Raw genomic sequence first — 18,618 nt, forward strand, 5'->3', positions numbered from 1 at the left:
GTAATGTCTTGAAAAATTGACATCAAAGAAGTAAAACAACGATGATGGAATGTGATCCATTTTGGCTATGCCCGGGCATTAGATTTGGAAATTTATACGATTCTCATCTCTATACGTTTTCCGCCCCTGTACGTTATACACTGAAGAGTCAAAGCAATTGACACTACTGCCTAATATCGTTTAGGGCCTCCCTCAGCACACAGTAGCGCCGCAACACGACGTGGCATCGACTCGCCTAATGTCTAAAGTAGTGCTGGAGGGAATTGACGCCGTTAATGCTACAGGGCTCTCCATAAGTCCGTAAGAGTACGAAGGGGTGGAGATCTCTTCTGAACAGCACGCTGCAAGGCATCCAAGATAAGCTCAATAATGTTCATGTCTGGGGAGTTTGGCGGCCTGTGGAAGCGTTTAAGCTCAGAAGAGTGTACCTGGAGCCATTCTGTTGCAATTCTGGACGTGTGGGTTGTCGCATTGTCCTGCTAGAATTGCCCAAGTCCGTCGGAATGCACAATGGACATGAATGGGTACAGGTGATCAGACGGGATGCTTACGTACGTGTCAACTATCAGAGTCACATCTAGACGTATCAGGGGTCCCATATTACTCCAACTGCACACGCTCCACACAATTACAGAACCTCCACCAGCTCGAACAGTCCCCTGTTGACATGCAGGGTCCATGGATTCATGAGGTTGTTTCCATACCCGTACGAGTACATCCGCTCGATACAATTTTAAACGAGGTTCGTATGACCAGGCAACATGTTTCCAGTGATCAACAGTCGGATGTCGGTGCTGACGGGCCCAGGCGAGGCGTAAAGCTTTGTCTCGCGCAGTCACCAACGCTAGTAGGCCTTCGGCTCCGAAAGCCGATATCGATGATGTTTCGTTGAATGGTTCGCACGCTGACACTTGTTGATGGCCCAGCACTGAAATCTGAAGCAATTTGCGGAAGGCTTGCACTTCTGTCACGTTGAACGATTCTCTTCAGTCGTCAGGATATTTTTCCAGCCGCAGCGATGTCGAAGATTTTCTGTTTTACCGCATTCCTAATATTCAAGGTACACTTGTGAAATGGTCGTACGGGAAAATTCGCACTTCATCGCTACCTTGGAGATGCTATGTCCCATCGCTCGTGCGCCGAGTATAACAACACGTTCAAACTCACTTCAATCTTAATAACACCGAGCGAAGAGCCGCAGTGGCTAGCACACTGGACTCGCATTCGGGAGGGCGACGGTTCAATCCCGCGTAAGCCATCCTGATTTAGGTTTCCCGTGATTTCCCTAAATCGCTCCAGGCAAATTCCGGGAAGGTTCCTTTGAAAGGGCATGGCCGACTTCCTTCCACGTCCTTCCCTAATCCGATGAGACCGATGACCTAGCTGTCTGGTCTCCTCCCCCAAACAATCCAATCCTTAATAACATGCTATTGTAGTAGCAGTAACCGATTTAATAACTGCGCCAGACACGTGTTGTCTTATATAGGCTGTACCGACCGCAGCGCGGTATTCTGGCTGTTTACATATATCTGTATTTGAATAAGCATGCATATACCAGTTTCTTCGGCGCTTCAGCATAGTTGCAGTTGACGGGAGTGTGAGCAGGTGCAGAGCGTAATGGGTTAAACTAGGACTGTTTGGCAAGCGGTGGACTTAGTTAATTTTTTAGTGTAGTTTCCAATTTTAGTGCACGCAAAAGTGATCAATTCGTCACAAAACAAAAGATATTTTTCCGTTCTGGAGAAAATAAACGTAGCTGAAGCAGTACGAAGAAGGCCTAGTGAACCTAAAGTAAGCCTCCCGAAGCCCATATTGCACCTTAACTACCATACAGGCCAGTGGAAGGCAGATAAGAGTTTGTGTTTCGAAAGTGTGGTTAAGCAGTGAGAAACGGACGCATACCCAGAGTCGAAAGTTTACGGACGTAGAAAAATGTCTTCAAGCTTGGTGAAGCAGTAGCGTGCAGCTAATGTGCCTGTTTCAGGCACAGTACTGAAAGAGAAGGTTTTAGAATTAACAAAAAAAGTTAAATGAAAACTTTCATTCTTCTTCTAGATGGTTACACCGCTACAAAATAACATGTGACATTACAGTTCGTGGGTAACTAACAGCGTGGATAACACCATGGCGGAAAGTTGGAAACAGCGTGATGTCCAAGGTCTAACGGAAAAATACGCTCTGAAAGGTATTTACAACACAGACGTAAGGGGAAATTTTTTTAACTTACGGTCGGGCAAAACGTTGGCATTTAAATGGAACTGATTTTGATGACTGTGATGCTGAAAGTGCCACGTGTTGTGCGCTTAATGATGATGGAATAATTTAAAAAAATTGTGCAACTATCAACTGAAAAAATGTTATCCTGGGGAATCCAAAGAATCGAATGATGAATCTGCAGACCCCCCCCCCCCCCAGTATGTCAGAGCCACTTACAGCACTGGAAGTAATGCAGCGTTATGTAAGATCCACGAACATTAGTGATGACAAGAAGTGCATGGTAACTGCGTATGAGGACCTGATCTACGATTGCTGCGTTGCTTCCAAAAAAATCCCACAACTGATTCATTCTTCAAGCATAAATAATTTTAATTGTCCATAAATTGGTCATAAACTTATTTGAACTATTGTATCTACTACTACACAGTACGTTTGCATGCATTTAAAGTTAATACAAATATATTAAGAAGTTTCATTTTAATTTTAATCTCACTTGTACATTTACTTTATCATTCACTTTCAAAAACGTATGAACAAGGTTCTGCTGTATTACTAAATGGCTGTCTTGGTTCGTGCCTCATGTTTCATGGTTTCCAGGCACAGGTTGCCTACCTAACGGCTTCTAAGGGCAAAAAAGATATGATTTTCAATATTTTGCATAATTAATGACCGGGCTTCAAAATTTAAAACGCTCTCATAATCTGCTCATTAAGAGGTATAATCTCATATCAAAATTTTTACAGAATTAGGCAAATGTTACTGTTAGAAACTCTGTATACTTCTTGAGACAAAGCACTTACCGTGCACAGATACCCAGACTATATTCTTCCATTTTTGGAGGACGAGAGCACTTAGTGACTGGCAAAAAACTTTACACATAAAGTCAAATCTTTCAGAAACTTTATCTCGGTGAAACAGCTCACAAAATGGTGCAAGGAGTAAATTTAGGTATCGCTTACTACATTTTCATTGTTCTTGCAGTAATAATTCGGAATAAGGCATGACGTTTTAATTTATTACTTCTATGCTTCTTACTCTATTTGTTACATATTTTCTGACAATATGCATATATATATCATTGAATGTACGAGCAAAATTATACCATTATGCGACAGTTAGTTCAGAAGATATGGCGTCGTATACACTGAGTTGCGCGAAAAACTAGCTTTTGCTAAAAACGGAGCGCAAATCGCCGAGATATACTCATCGAGTATGTGATAATGAGAGCACTTAGCGACTTTCAACAAACTTTAGAAATAATTTCAAACCTTTCCTAAACTTTTTTTCGTTTACATGCTTTACGTCATATATCTAACACATTAACTGATTTGTAAGATAATCAGAAATTTGAAGCTATTTCAAAGATAGTATCTCGACACTTTAAAGAAACGGGGTGATCCACCAAAAGTAGTGCGTGAGTTCTGCTATTTGGGCGAAGTACAGAGGACATACACTACTAGCCATTAAAATTGCTACACCCAGAACAAATGCAGATGATAAACGGGTATTCATTGGACAAATATATTATACTAGAACTACCATGTGATTACATTTTCACGCAGTTTGGGTGCACAGATCCTGAGAAATCAGTACCCAGAACAACCACCTCTGTCCATTATAACGGCCTTGATACGCCTGGGCATTGAGTCAAACAGAGCTTGGATGGCGTGTACAGGTACAGCTGCCCATGTAGCTTCAACACGATACCACAGTTCATCAAGAGTAGTGACTGGCGTATTGTGATGAGCCAGTTGCTCGGCCACCATTGACCAGACGTTTTCAATTGGTGAGAGATCTGGAGAATGTGCTGGCCAGGGCAGCAATCGAACATTTTCTGTCTCCAGAAAGGCCCGTACAGGACCTGCAACATGCGGTCGTTCATTATCCTGCTGAAATGCAGCGTTTCGCAGGGATCGAATGAAGGGTAGAGCCACGGGTCGTAACACATCTGAAATTTAACGTCCACTGTTCAAAGTGCCATCAGTGTGAAAAAGAGTGACCGAGACGTGTAACCAATGGCACCCCATACCATCAGGCCGGGTGATACGCCAGTATGGCGATGATGAATACACGCTTCCAATGTGCGTTCACCGCGATGTCGCCAAACACGGATGCGACCATCATAATGCTGTAAACAGAACCTGGATTCATCCGAAAAAATGACGTTTTGCAATTCGTGCACCCAGGTTCGTCGTTGAGTACACCATCGCAGGCGCTCCTGTCTGTGACGCAGCGTCAAGGGTAACCGCAGCCACGGTCTCCGAGCTGATAGTCCATGCTGCTGCAAACGTCGTCGAACTGTTCGTGCAGATGGTTGTTGTCTTGCAAACGTCCCCATCTGTTGACTCAGGGATCGAGACGTGGCTGCACGATCCGTTACAACCACGCGGATAAGATGCCTGTCATCTCGACTACTAGTGATAGGCCTACAAGGCCGTTGGGATCCAGCACGGCTTTCCGTATTACCCTCCTGAACCTACCGATTCCATATTCTGCTAACAGTCATTGGATCTCGACCAACGCGAGCAGCAATGTCGCGATACGATAAACCGCAATCGCGATAGGCTACAATACGACCTTTATCAAAGTCGGAAACGTGATGGTACGCATTTCTCCTCCCTACACGAGGCATCACAACAACGTTTCACCAGACAACGCCGGTCAACTTCAAATGGTTCAAATGGCTCTGAGCACTATGGGACTCAACTGCTGAGGTCATTAGTCCCCTAGAACTTAGAACTAGTTAAACCTAACTAACCTAAGGACATCACAAACATCCATGCCCGAGGCAGGATTCGAACCTGCGACCGTAGCGGTCTTGCGGTTCCAGACTGCAGCGCCTTTAACCGCACGGCCACTTCGGCCGGCGCCGGTCAACTGCTGTTTGTGTATGAGAAATCGGTTGGAAACTTTCCTCATGTCAGCTCGTTGTAGGTGTCACCACCGGCGCCAACCTTGTGTGAAAGCTCTGAAAAGCTAATCGTTTGCATATCACAGCATCTTCTTCCTGTCGGTTAAATTTCGCGTCTGTAGCGCGCCGTCTTCGTGGTGTAGCAATTTTAATGGCCAGTAGTGTAAAATGTTCACTGGCAAAATCAAGAAAAACGTTTCTGAGAAAAAGAAATATTTTAATGTCTAATAGAAATTAAAGTGTTAAGAAGTCTTTTGCGAAAGGTCTGCGGCTGGAGCATAGGCTTGTGGAAAGTGGAACATAGGCAGTGGGCAGCACAGGGGAGAAGAAAATAGAAGCTTTCGAAATTGGGTGTTACAGAAGAATGCAGAAGATTAGATACGTAGATTGGATAACTTAATGAAGAGGTACTATATCTGACGGGCTAGAAAAAAAAAGGCACATCTTGACAAAAAGTAGGGATCGGCAGGTCGGACACTTAGTGAAGTATTAAGGAATAAGTGGGGCCATTTGACCCGCCCCCCTGGAATCTGGAACATGGAATTTTTATTCAAATATCGATTGGAAAAACCAATAGTTTTCTAGGTCATAATAAGTTATTTGTGACACCTATAAAATTTAGTTCTTACGACATGAGATGTCTCGAAACTGAAAATTTCATTTGGAACAAGTAGTAACGGGTACAACATTCAGTCGCTAATGATGTTTATTGCATGTCTAGATTTCTGTCACTTCTTGGCCATCTTCAGTGCAGTAAATGTAAGTGAAAACGTTAAAACCGCTTGTATATGCATATAGTTCCAATTGAACTGTTCATGTCAGAGGCTGAGTTCACACCGTAGCCGCTGTTTACAGTTGCAAAACAGTTGTAAAAGAGTGGCTCCAGTGTGAAGTCAGTCTCTGTCATGAATAGTCGCGTCGGTTGGAATGGCCTTCTTGGTCAGCGACGTGAAAACGTCTCTTCGGAGACGGCGGTCGGCGGGAGATAGCCTGGTGGAGCAGCGGCGAGCTGCATGGCATCGCCGGTGCTGTGGACCGCCTGAATTTGTCTCTTGAGTCAGCACCGTTTTAAGAAGAAGCATTGAGATTGCTCGTGAGGTCGGTTGTGACTATCTGAGGAAGATTTGTGGCCTGTAGGGAGACAGGCGGCGACTGTCGAGCTAAAACCGATGTGCGTCGGTCATTTGGGCAAGTGGGTCAACGTAAGCTGCGGGCAGTTGTATCTCAAGACTGGCTTTTTTGTTTCTGGGTCATCAGTCTTCTGACTGGTTTGATGCGGCCCGCCACGAATTCCTGTCCTGTGTCAACCTCTTCATCTCAGAGTAGCACTTGCAACCTATGTCCTCAATTATTTGCTGGATGTATTCCAATCTCTGTCATCTTCTACGGCTTTTGCCCTCTACAGTTCCCTCTAGTGCCATGGAAGTCATTCCCTCATGTCTTAACAGATGTCCTATCATCCTGTCCCTTCTCCTAATCAGTGTTTTCCACATATTCCTTTCCTCTCCGATTCTGCGCATAAACTCCTCATTCCTTACCTTATCAGCAAGATTGTCTATATGTTGTTTATGAGTGGCAGCCGTTGGTCCAACCTCGTTTCTTGGTAGCAACAGTAACTGGAGCTGAACTCGGAACAGTGTTTGCACTGGGATTGAATATCTGAGCTTGTTCATAGTAACTGAAGTTACGCTAACAATACTGGTACACACCTGATGCCTAGAATTAACTGATCGTGATTGAGATTGACCAGCAGTTGTGTTTCGGAACATTGGTACTTGCCTTAGTAACTGAATTTTTTCACTGACAATTTTGAGTAGGCACCTTCAATGTCGATTTGAGTTTAATTGAAGTTAAGAGGTGACCAGCAATGTGTTTTGAATTAAATCTGCTAATGTTCTTGATTTTGAACAATTGAGTTTTACTTAAGAGTTTTGGGTGGGCACCATTAATGCCAGTTCATGTTAACTGAGACTGGGACTTGGCCAGGGGTTATTTGAGACTGATCTGTATTTTTTCTTTAAATTCTCTCATTAATAATATCGCTACTGTCTGAACAAGAGGACGGTTATGTTGTGTGTCCTTGTGAGTGGACTGGGACCCACCCTCTGGAGTGCAATATTTTTCTTTCGAAGGACTTTTGGAAAATAAAGATGTTTCTGAAAATGTATGCACGTCTCTCAACCCAGCACCACCACTCTACAAAGACAAGTTCCTCTATAGTTTTAACTTACATTAACTGCAATGAAGATGGCCACACAGTGACCGAAATCTAAATATGCAATGAATATCATTTGCGGCTGATTGCTGTACCCTCTACTACTTGAAATGAATACAGTCGCTGGTTTGGAATGGGGGACTGATGACCTTAGCTGTTTAGTCCCCCTTAAACATCCCAACAACCAACAGTCGCTGGTCACAGCTGTTTCCCTATGGTATCAAACCTGATACAACTCATTTGTGTCAAAAATGGCATTTTTAAGGCCTAGCTCGCCTGCTGGAAAAAAAAAAATGTGACGACTCTCATGTTTCGTGCACACCTGCAGATGCCTGCAACCAGTTTACTACTCGCAGATTGCTTTTCCGGGAGTCTTCAGCTAACTTACTTCTAGTTTATGTCTGGCTTACCTGCACCAGTAATTACGTAGTCTTTACTTTTTCTTTACTTTCAGAAGAGTGGGGCATATATCGTACGGTCAGTTTTCCGTTGTGAATATTTTGCATTCAAAGACAAAAAAAGCCGACGGACCATGAAGGATTTATCCAAAGGGGATGGAAATCGATAGCTGTGGTGTACATATACAGATAAACAAATGATAACAATTTCCGAAAAATTGTTTGATTTATTCAGGACAAAGAATTTCACAAATGGAGCAAGTCAGTTAAGCGTTGGTCCACATCTGGCCCTTATACAAGGAGTTATTTGAGTTGGCATTGATTGACAGAGTCCTCCTGATTGATATCGTCACCAATTCTGTCCCATTAGGGCTTAGATCGTCAAAATCCCGAGATGGTTGGAGGGCGCCGCCTATAGTGCTCCAAACGTTCTCAGTTGGGGAGAGATCCAGCGACTTTACTGGCCAAAGTAGGGCGTGGGAAGCACGGGGACGAACATTAGAAACTCCCCGCTGTGTGCGGACGAGCATTATCTTGCTGAAATGTAGGCCCAGGATGGCTTGCAATAAAGGGAAAGAAAATGGGTTGTAGAACATCATCGCCGTACTGCTGTGGTGTAAGGGTACCGTGGATGACTACCGAGGGGTCCGCTTTGAAAAGAAATGGCACCCCTGACCATCACTTCTGGTTGTCGGGCCGTATGGCATGTGACAGCCAGGTTGGTATCCCACTGCTGTCCAGGGCACCTCCAGACACGTCTTCGCTGGTCATTGGGACTCGCTTCGAAGCGAAACTCATCAAGAGATTCCAGGCCGAAGGCGTGTCTGGAGAAGCCCTGATCAGCTGTGTGTTACCAGTCTGTCACCAGCCATACTGCCCGACAACCAGGAGTGATGGTCTGGGGTGTCACTTCTTTTCATAGCAGGAGCTTTTTGGTTGTCATCCGCTGCACTCTTACAGCACAGCGGTACGTGTACGATACACTACGCCCCATTTTGTAGTTGTTCATCGCGAGACACTCTGGCTTACATTTCAGCAAGATAATGCCCTGCCACACATGACGAGAGTTTCTAATGCTTGTCTTGGTGCTTGCGAAACCCTACATTGGCCAGCAAGGTCTCCAGGTCTCTCCCCAACTGAGAACGTTTGCAGCATTACGGGCAGGGCCCTCCTATGTACTTTTACGATCTAACGTGCCAGTTGGGCAGAACTTGACACGATATTCCTCAGGACGACATCCAGCAACTTTGTCAATCAATGGCAACCAAAGTAACTCCTTGCGTAAGGACCAGATGTGGAGCAAGGCTTTATTGACTTGCTCCATTTGTGAAGCTCTTTTTCTTGGATAAATTATACACTTTTTTTCTGAAATTTTTCTCATTTATTTGTCTGTAAATGTACGTTACGTCTATCGATTTCCGTCCATTCGGATAATTCCTCTGTCCAGAGTCCTTTTTTGTCGCAGAGTGTATTTGCAATTTAAGAATTACGAGTGTCATTGTCGACTTCATTTCCGCCAGTCAGTGCACTTACATGTGCGCTGTCCCCGCCCCACTGATGAGTTTTATTATTTCCGTAGTTCGGCTCTGTCTTGATGTTGGCTAAATTCGTCGAGTGAAAGAGGGGACGGCGCAGCTGATGAAGAAAATGTCGCCTATGGCGATCATTCACCAGTAACTGACGCTGTCTGACTGTTTCTCATAATAACTCTTATTCAGAACTCCTTTTTTACAACAGTTACAGCGATTTATTTCTGATACCTATGTACAGTCGGCTCTTGAGGTACCGCCTACTGCGTTACCGGCCGTTAAATTGCTTCTTCCTACTTTCGCTGTTATACACAAAGTTCCTCATTATACATTCTTCGTTTTTTTCCTCCGAAGTCCAACAACCGCCTCGGAGTATCCCGCCGCCGCCACTCTGGACCTCCATTGAGCGGCGTCATCAGCCTCACTGTGTTTGCCCCATGGCGGCCCGCTACTTGCCACGTCAACGAAAGTCAGCGCCGGTTGCTGGCTCGGTGTTCGAATTATCTGCACATATAAAAACCAAATACTCCCGCAGTATTTATGAACATAACTAACAAATCCTAACCCGCAACTCAATTTTATCATTTAATTAGAATTTTTGCTAGGCCAGGGACGATAGATGGCGCATGCTACAGCCCACTTGTCGTCTGTTACACCACACATGCTTGCGCTTAGAGAGCTTCTCATGGTCTGTTCAATTATATGTTGCCGTATTATTAGATGCGATCGAAAAGTTTCCTTTCGAGGGCCATACGGTCCAGAATCGGTATGCTAGTCAGACAAAAGCGCCATGAGCATCAATGTAGTTATTCCACCGATGCACCAGGTTGAATATATCTGTTTGGTAAAACACCGTCTCCTGCTGCGTGAATAACCGTGTGACTACCTCCTGCACATTCTTGTCCGACAGGAATCGTCAACCCTTCAAAGTCTTTTTTAAGGAATCGAAGACGTGATAATTGCACAAGGAGAGAACAGAACTCTAGGTCGGGTGCTCGAGTATCTCCCACTTGAGCTGGAGCAACTTGTGCGTTACGACATCTGCGATACAAGGAAGTGCATGATCAAGGAGCAGCAGCACCCTTTATACGGAACTTGGTGTCCCATTGCACAAGGGTGGTCTCCGACAGACACGCTGCCCCAAACTTATTCCTCATTCTCCGATGGGTGTCTGTAGTTCACGTTTCCACATTTACCACACGCACGTCGGAAAGACACGGATGCCATACTAATCTCTTGCCTACATGTCGGTGCTTATATAACCACATTCGAGACGTGGTGCGCTGCACATGCACTGCAGCTATGTCACCGGACGAAAAATTTTTGATCGCCCTTACACTATATAACATACTAGCTTAGTGCCTGTTGCTTCGCTCGCGTAGACTGTATGGCCTGCAAAGATTTTCTTTATTTTTTTTTTTGTTTTTCTTTAATCGAATTTTTATGTTGTTCACAAATTGCAAGATCGTCTATAGCTTTCACACTAATGAAGTCCATAGAAGCATGGTCTCTTCCGAATGTGCTGGAGTCCAAGGTCTCTGTTAACCATGTCTTTTGCGTTCTTGTAGTGATATTTCCATAGAAACTTTCATCCCCTAATACATACACTACTGGCCATTAAAATTGCTACACCAAGAAGAAATGCAGATGATTAACAGGTATTCATTGGACAAATATATTATACTAGAACTGACATGTGATTACATTTTCACGCAATTTGCGTGCATAGATCCTGAGAAATCAGTACCCAGAACAACCACCTCAGGCTGTAATAACGGCCTTGATACGCATGGGCATTGAGTCAAACAGAGCGTGGATGGCGTGTAAATGTATAGCTGCCCATGCAGCTTCAACACGATACCACAGTTCATCAAGAGTAGTGACTGGCGTATTGTGATGAGCCAGGTGCTCGGCCACCATTGACCAGACGTTTTCAGTTGGTGAGAGATCTGGAGAATGTGCTGGCCAGGGCAGCAGTCGAACATTTTCTGTATCTAGGAAGGCCCGTACAGGACCTGCAACAGGCGGTCGTGCATTATTCTGCTGAAATGCAGCGTTTCGCAGGGATCGAATGAAGGGTAGAGCCACGGGTCGTAACACATCTGAAATGTAACGTCCACTGTTCAAAGTGCGATCAGTGTGAGAAAGAGTGACCGAGACGTGTAACCAATGGCACCCCATACCATCAGGCCGGGAGATACGCCAGTATGGCGATGATGAATACACGCTTCCAATGTGCGTTCACCGCGATGTCGCCAAACACGGATGCGACCATCATGATGCTGTAAACAGAACCTGGATTCGTCCGAAAAAATGACGTTTTGCCATTCGTGCACCCAGGTTCGTCGTTGAGTACACCATCGCAGGTGCTCCTGTCTGTGATGCAGCGTCAAGGGTAACCACAGCCATGGTCTCCGAGCTGATAGTCCATGCTGCTGCAAACGTCGTCGAACTGTTCGTGCAGATGGTTGTTGTCTTGCAAACGTCCCCATCTGTTGACTCAGGGATCGAGACATGGTTGCACGATCCGTTATAGCCATGTGAATAAGATGCTTGTCATCTCGACTGCTAGTGATACGAGGCCGTTGGGATTCAGCACGGCGTTCTGTATTACCCTCCTGAACCCACGGATTCCATATTCCGCTAACAGTCATTGGATCTCGACCAACGCAAGCAGCAATGTCGCGATACGATAAACCGTAATGGTACGCATTCTCCTCCTTACACGAGGCATCACAACAACGTTTCACCAAGCAACGCCGGTCAACTGCTATTTGTGTGTGAGTAATCGGTTGGAAACTTTCCTCATGTCAGCACATTGTAAGTGTCGCCACCGGCGCCAACCTTGTGTGAATGCTCTGAAAAGCTAATCGTTTGCATATCACAGCATCTTCTTTCTGTCGGTTAAATTTCGCGTCTGTAGCACGTCATCTTCGTCGTGTAGCCATTTTAATGGATAGTAGTGTATTTTTTTTGTATTTAAGCGAGAAGTGAAATACCAGTTGTCACAGATTTAGCTTTTTTTTAATATAACGAAATATTTTCTCCAAAATTTTCATCCCCTTCTCCCCCCCCCCCCCCAGCCCCTTGGGGGTTGAATTTCCAAAAAAATGTGAAACACGAATTTTTATTGTTTCTGGTAGAGAAGCCATATAAAAATTTTCATAGATTTAGCTTTGAAAATCCTTTCATAATGACATAATTTCTTAAAACTTTTTATCCCCTATTTATTGCCCTTGGGAGTGGGATATCGTACAGGTCCCTCTTGAACGGTGGCTACAATACAGTATCAATACCGTCTCCAAATTTCAAGTTTCTATTCTTAGCAGTTTGCGCTGTTTCACGCCCTACGGGGTTGAATTTCAAAAACAATGAAACGCGTATTTTTATATTTCTGAGAAGCCAAATTCAGATTTTAATAGATCTAGCTTTAAAAATGCTTTCCTAATGAAAAATTTTCATAAAAAATGTCATCCCCTACTTCATCTCCTTCGGGATTGAATTTTTTTTTTTTTTTTTTTTTTTTGAAACTGAGAAGTCATATACCAATTTTCATAGCTGTAGTTTTAAAAATACTTTGGTAGTTCTTTAATAATGATTTATTTTCAAAAACAACTTTCACCTACTATTTCACCCCATAAGAGTTAAATTTCCAAAAATGCTGAAACATGTATTTTTTTATTTTTGACGAAGAAACTAAATACCAATCTCCATAGGTCTAGCCTCAAAATTGCCTTAATAGCGACATATTTTCGAAAGACCTCTCATCCCCTATTTACCCCCTTAGGGATATAATTTTAAAAAATCCCTTCTTTTAAGACGCCAATAGGGTAAGATCAACGCACTCTCCAAATTTCGTTTCTGTCCGTAGTGGTTTGGCCTGGGCGATGATGAGCTAGACAGTGAGAGAGTGAGTCAGTCGGGACATTGCCTTCTATGCGTAGATTCAAGTGTGTCTAGCTGCATAGGAGCAGAGTCAAAAAGTTATCATTATAACATTGGAAAAATCAAGCTACAGACCATAAACTTTGGTGATGGTGTTAGTCCTTCTCTTATTCAACCTCAAATGCCAGTCTTAACAACTATGGAAGATTTGTCAAAGATCTTGGTTGTAGAAGTTCCCATTTTGGATGTTGAGGAATACTTCCGTCTCAGAAATTGGTCTCGTCATCATTCTGGAAACGCCTGCCACACAATGTTTCCTTCTTCCGAGGGAAGAGAAAGTGGAATACGAGCGGTAAGGCAAGATATGATAGCCCAAAGAAGGTCTGTGTCCAGCGCAGAACGAGTTGGGGCCTTTTAGTGGACGAAAAAGAAACCTTGGAAGCTTTTCGTGACACATGTTTTGGCCTCTTCCCATAAGTTCGTCGTGAGAGTTCACTAGTGTGCTCCTGAGATATTTTACTAGCATAATCTGTGGGGTCTTCGCCCTTTTCGGCTGTGACGAATCCACATGTTCCAAGTGATTGCTTTGCCCCTTTGTCGTGGGGGTGTATTGATACACCCAGCAGTTGTCTATTGCGATTAAACGTCGTAATTCATCATGTGGATTCACCCACACATCTACAACATTTCCGTTGCTGCTTCATTTCGCGAGCTTTTTGAATAGATATGAGAAATCGCGGGACTCAATGGGCAGTGACACTGATCATGTTCAAAATATCGTGTTAGTAGTTGAAAACTGACTCACACCTATTTCCAATGTTTCCTCTATCGTATCGACTGTGATACACAAGTCTTGTGCATCAGGGCTCCACCTCTGTTGCACTTCCTGATTCTGCCCACATGTCGCCAACGCTGTTTCGACTATGCTGCAGAAATGTTGCTGGGAAGCCCATCACATCGACAACACAGTACCTCCATAGATGGCTGTCTCACTTAGTTTTCCTGAATTTCATGGATAGGGGAGTGGCTGGTACCTCCGTACGACGATGGGGGACACTTACGGCAATTTGGGGAGCAATCTCGTCCAGGGTATGGCAATGAGATTCGTCTCACAGGTCGACAGTAAGCGTCTACAATTACTGAGATATTTTACTGATGTATTCTTTCTCTACAGAAGCATACAACGTGTCCAGAGCGTTCAAAGTGAAATCAAACCGGTGTGTTGTCCTGTGTCCTCCAAATATATGTGCTCTGGTGTGGCGTTATGCGTGGCAGAGCAGCACCTGGTTGATTGGTTGCTGGGTTGTTGTTTGACTGTGGTGGTGTAAGTCCAAGTTCCTTGTGGCCATTCTTCCTGCAGCGCTGGGCTAGTGGTGGAGACAGGCATCAAAGATCAATACACCTCTTCTTCAACATTCTGTATTACCTCCTGACTTATGGCATCGACGTCGATGGCCGCTATCTGTTGTGGACTCGGTCCGACAATTCGGCCTGCCATGAAATGTTGTATATCTTCTTTCAAAACGTGTTGTATGAGAGAGGCGTGATCATGGTTGTCTTCTACGACTGCCATGGGGACCATATTCTGGAGTCTATCATATATCTTTCATTTGAACTCTTTCTTTTTTTTATTTTCCTCAATGAGCTGGTATCATTTAATGAGTTCTTCTGTAGTTGTGACTTGACATTCTATACCAGAATTGACTGATACACAGGGTGGTCCATTGATAGTGACCGGGCCAAATATCTCACGAAATAAGCATCAAACGAAGAAACTACAAAGAACGAAACTCTTCTAACTTGAAGGGGGAAACCAGATGGCGCTGTGGTTGGCCCGCTAGATGGCGCTGCCATAGGTCAAACGGATATCAACTGCGTTTTTTTTAATAGGAACCCCAATTTTTTATTACATATTCGTGCAGTACGTAAAGAAATATGAATGTTTTAGTTGGACCACTTTTTTCGCTTTGTGATAGATGGCGCTGTAACAGTCACAAACATGTGGCTCACAATTTTAGACGAACAGTTGGTAACAGGTGGGTTTTTTGAATTAAAATACAGAACGTAGGTACGTAATGTTCTTCTGATGTTACTACAAGATGTTTCACTGCACGACAGAATGGCGATGCACTTCCAACATGATGGATGTCCGGCACATAGCTCGCCTGCGGTTGAAACGGTATTGAATAGCATATTTCATGACAGGTAGATTGGTCGTCGAAGCATGGCCCGCACGTTCACCGGACCTGACGTCCCCGGATTTCTTTCTGTGGGGAAAGTTGAAGGATATTTGCTATCGTGATCCACTGACAACGCCTGACAACATGCGTCAGCGCATTGTCAATGCATGTGCGAACATTACGGAAGGCGAACTACTCGCTGTAGAGAGGAATGTCGTTACACGTATTGCCAAATGCATTGAGGTTGACGGACATCATTTTGAGCATTTATTGCATTAATGTGGTATTTACATGTAATCACGCTGTAACAGCAAGCATTCTCAGAAATGATAAGTTCACAAAGGTACATGTATTACATTGGAACAACCGACGTTAAATGTTCAAACGTACGTACGTTCTGTATTTCAATTTAAAAAACCTACCTGTTACCAACTGTTCGCCTAAAATTGTGAGCCATATGTTTGTGACTATTACAGCGCCATCTATCACAAAGCGAAATACACGAATATGTAATAAAAAATGGGGGTTCCTATTTTAAAAAAACGCAGTTGATATCCGTTTGACCTATGGCAGCGCCATCTAGTGGGCCAACCATAGCGCCATCTGGTTTCCCCCTTCCAGCTAGACAAGTTTTGTTCTTTGTAGTTCTTTCATTTGACGCTTATTTCGTGAGATATTTGGCCCGGTCACGATCAATGGACCACCCTGTATATCTTCTTCGACTGGCTTCCTCGACTCCTTTCATAAGGTGTGATATTTTGTCGGCTTCTATTGTACTTGAATTCATAATGTTGGAATGATCCAAAACTTTGTGTATATATGAATGTATCGTTTCACCTTGACATTGGGCTTTGTTTTCTGTTCTTCAATTACAGAGGGTGGACAGCCCTCTGACTGGACACACTGCGCTAACGTGCTGGCGACCACGAGATCGCCCCATTCACATAAAAATCTTGCTCTTGTATTGTTTAGGTTAGTACCTCCTAAAGGCTTTTTACCGCTGCTGTGTCATTAACTGACTTTAATTTATAACAAATCGTACCAAGAGTGACGTTTGTGACAAATCCTTGATGCGCCATTGCCTTGAAACGGCATACTGTCGTAACACACAAGTCATAATACAAAAACAACAGAATTCGATGAAATCCAATATGGAATCTCCGAAGCAGCAAGCGAGCGATGTAACGTGACGGCCCAATTGCTATGAAATGCTAGTGGTTATTCTTGTTTCGATAAGTGAATCCATCGAGTTAAAAATTAAACTTGTTGGGTGGAACTCTAAATGAAACCGCACAGTGGTGGAGGTTCTTACCGACCGCTGTGGCCGAGCGGTTCTAAGCGCTTCAGTCTGGAACCGCGCTGCTGCTACGGTCGCAGGTTCGAATCCTGCCTCGGGCATGAATGCGTGTGATGTCCTTAGGTTAGTTAGATTTAATTAGTTCTAAGTCCAGGGGACTGATGACCTCAGGTGTTAAGTCCCATAGCCCCTAGAGCCATTTGAATTTGGCGATTCTAATTGGTCATTGCTGATGACTTCCAGCAACACGACCTAGATTTGTTGCCATGGCACAATGTGTACTACTGTCGTCCTGTGTTTCGTATGGTAACATGAGCCTTGCTCTTCTTATAATTTGATGTTGTGTGAGTCTCAAGATAACTATCTACCAATGTTTCCAGCTTGAGGGTTTTCCCCCTAAATTTAGGGTGAATCAGCTGCCTTAGGGAGTAATTTAGAGGGATAAGTGCTTCAGGAAGAAATGTAGGGGGAAGGGCTTACATCTCAGTATGTCATGCAGAAACAGTACAATGTTCTTAGCTCAAAACTGGAAAGCGATGATTTTAAAGTGGAAACATTGACAGGAATTGGAGTAGATGGTGCAAGTGTAATGGTAGGACTCTGTAGCTCTGTAACTGCTTATCTGAAAGAAACAGTTTCTGACATAACTGTTATTAAGAGTGTTTGTCATTCTATTCATCTTTGTGCAGAATAAACTGCAGCAATCTTCTCACCCCAAATGGGATTTCTTATTAGAGAAGCAAACAACTGGTTTTCCTATGATCCTCAGATACCTGACCAATACAAATGTTTGTATAAAATTATAAATGATAGTTGCAAGTCTAAAAAAAATCATCAAGGACTCCCTAGTAAACGCTGGCTAGGTAGATATTCTGCTACTGATACAGTGTTGAAGCAATGGGAGGAACTGAAGTTCTTATTTTCTATTGTCTCTTGCTAAATGCAGTGATAAATACTATATGTCTGGACAACTTTACAAGGTAACGGACTGGGCACCATACAAAATTCGATTGATGTTCCTCAGCAATGAATTAAAATCCACGTTCAGAAGTTTCCAACCGATTTCTCATACACAAACAGCAGTTGACCGGCGTTGCCTGGTGAAACGTTGTTGTGATGCCTCGTGTAAGGAGGAGAAATGCGTACCATCACGTTTCCGACTTTGATAAAGGTCGTATTGTAGCCTATCGCGATTGCGGTTTATCGTATCGCGACATTGCTGCTCGCGTTGGTCGAGATCCAATGACTGTTAGCACAATATGGAATCGGTGGGTTCAGGAGGGTAATACGGAACGCCGTGCTGGATCCCAACGGCCTTGTAGGCCTATCACTAGCAGTCGAGATGACAGGCATCTTATCCGCATGGTTGTAACGGATCGTGCAGCCACGTCTCGATCCCTGAGTCAACAGATGGGGACGTTTGCAAGACAACATCCAACTGCACGAACAGTTCGACGACGTTTGCAGCAGCATGGCCTATCAGCTCGGAGATCGTGGCTGCGGTTACCCTTGACGCTGCGTCACAGACAGGAGCACCTGCGATGGTGTACTCAACGACGAACCTGGGTGCTCGAATTGCAAAACGTCATTTTTTCGGATGAATCCAGGTTCTGTTTACAGCATTATGATGGTCGCATCCGTGTTTGGCGACATCGCGGTGAACGCACGTCTTCCAACGTCATTTAGTTCTTCAGATCACTACACAGGTCAGACAACTAAAGCATAGCGAACACTCAATTTTTCGTCTTGAAATAAGTACTTAAGGCAGAAGAACGTTCCAATATCCATAAGATGCAAGATATTTGCACTAGCGGTTTCATAGGGAGTTTCAAAAGCGATTGCCAAAAAATATAGCAGTTCTGCGATAGATGACTGAACTTCACCCTTCCACTGCAACTTTCCACATGTCACCAGCTTTAGAAGTACAAAGATAACTGCTAAAATAGATGACGTCTCAGAATGGAACGCCCTGCCAAATGAATAGTG

At 44.0% G+C, this 18,618-nt stretch overlaps 1 protein-coding gene across 4 annotated transcripts in view; it reads left to right on the top strand.

Moving 5' to 3' along the window:
- The window catches only part of LOC126237405 (zinc finger protein 160-like), a 63,874-nt gene that overhangs the window by 13,656 nt on the left and 31,600 nt on the right, over positions 1-18,618 (top strand). The gene's annotated exons all lie outside the window — the stretch shown is intronic.

The sequence above is a fragment of the Schistocerca nitens genome, chromosome 2 (genome assembly GCF_023898315.1).
Source record: "Schistocerca nitens isolate TAMUIC-IGC-003100 chromosome 2, iqSchNite1.1, whole genome shotgun sequence".
Lineage (NCBI taxonomy): Eukaryota > Metazoa > Arthropoda > Insecta > Orthoptera > Acrididae > Schistocerca > Schistocerca nitens.